Genomic DNA, 2,035 nt, shown 5'->3' on the forward strand with positions numbered 1-2,035 from the left:
ATGGATGGATGGATGGATGGATGGATGGATGGATGGATGGATGGATGGATGGATGGATGGATGGATGGATGGATGGATGGATTTATGGATGGATGGATGGATGGAGATATATGTTGTAACTTCTGGTTGCATAAGTTTAGTCTTTGCTTAAAGTAAACTGATTTTGTACAAAGTGTTTAATAGGCTGTGTAATGTAAAATTTACTTTTAAATACTGAATCTCACTGTGAGTTCTTGACCTGTGTCGCTCTGCAGCATGAAAACATCCACTGCAGGAACTATTTTGAGTTTATAGTAGCTTAGAACTTTTTTAAATGTTTGCCTGTATTTTTTGCCTTAATGCTGGCTGCTTAGACAGAAATGCCTCACGTGCCTCAGGTAACACCATGAGCTTCTTTACCTCCTGTCAGGTTCTTGTGTGGTCAGACCCAATGGTGCAGGCAGCACAACAACTCAGGTGGTAAAATAATAATAATTAATTCAAGGATCACAAAATAGCTGACAGGGCAGCAAACTTAAATTTAATTCAGTTCAGTTTATTTATATAGCACCAAGTCACAACAAAAGTCATCTCAGGGCACTGGACTTTTTTTTTGTTCCCCTTGTCCTGTCCGGCATTGTGACACTTAGAATTATTGTCTGAGTGTCAAAGTGATGCCCAACAGATTTACTTTCACAAGCAGAGCATTATGACTGACCTTAATGCTCCACTTGATATATAAATTAAATTGTATTAGAATTTGCTATGGGCTTGTTTCAGATGTATTGGACACGGGGATGAAAAACAAAGAAGATAACAAAGCAGAAAAGTGGGAGAAGGGTTAAAAGGTAAAGGAGATAGGAACAGAGGAGAGAGATGGATAAAGAGAACACAAATCACATCATTGATTCTGCCTCTAGACCTGCGGAAAGAAAAATAAAATAAAACAAGACAAAACCGAGAAACCACAACAACAAAAAACATATATAATTATACTTATAACTTCATTAGAAAGTATTTTATACAGTACATGGTAATACAATATATATTTGATGGCCACCACAACCCAATTGAGTGTGTATCTGATAAACACCTGAATCTAAACATATGTGTGAGCATGCTTATCACTATAAGGTTTCTCCATAAAAATGTTCAATAGTGGATGTGGGGACCCACAGACCCATCCCCACAGGACACAATGGTAACACAGGGAAGACCGGAGCCACAAACACACAGCGGCCCCCAAACCCAGAGCTCCGGGAGTCCCCCAACAGGGACACCCGCACGCCCCAGAGAGAGAAGCAAAGGGAAGTCCCGGGCGATCCCCAGCAACGACGATGCAGAAACCCCAGGAGGCTGCAGCGACGAGTCCACAGGCCCCGCTGGCACCCCGCCCCTCCAGAATAGATCCGGCCATGGACACCAAGCCCCGAGTACCGAGGTCATACCACCCCCCAACAGAGGCCCAACAGAGAAAGGGCACCCCAGGGCGGGCCCGCACACCCCCCACCACCCAGCCCCAGTTGCTGAGAGCCGCCAATGCACTGGCGGCAGGGGGGCCCACCACCGGAGGGGAGCATGACAGGGGGAAGTAGACCCCACATTAAATGGGGGGCCCAAATTGATCCAAGAGAGAGGGCACTGAACTTAAAGAATTCAGGGATCACTGGAAACTCAGGAGACAGAAGCGACAGGAGACAATGCCCGGACAAGAAGTAACACAGGTCAGGCTCACACGTGTGGGAAACTGGGGTAATTATACAAAAAGGAACAGGACTGAGACACACCACCAGAGGGCACCATCCTGACACCCCCACCATGACAGCTTTGTTTGTTTGTTTGTTTGCTTGTCCAAGGTTAGCTCACCCTGGGTTATATTTCAGCGTGGGCTGGACGATCAGCGTCATGTCAATTGTTGGCGCCTCTGTGAACACCTTATTTAATTCAAACACCTGAGTGTTCTGCAGACATCTCAGCTGAGTGTCATCGTTCCCAGCAGTAAAATGTAAAGGTTTGGCTAGTAAAGTTATAATGGAACATTAAAATATGCATTATA

This window comes from Nematolebias whitei, chromosome 1, assembly GCF_014905685.2.
Source record: "Nematolebias whitei isolate Nwh7 chromosome 1, NemWhi1, whole genome shotgun sequence".
NCBI classification, from domain to species: Eukaryota; Metazoa; Chordata; class Actinopteri; order Cyprinodontiformes; family Rivulidae; genus Nematolebias; species Nematolebias whitei.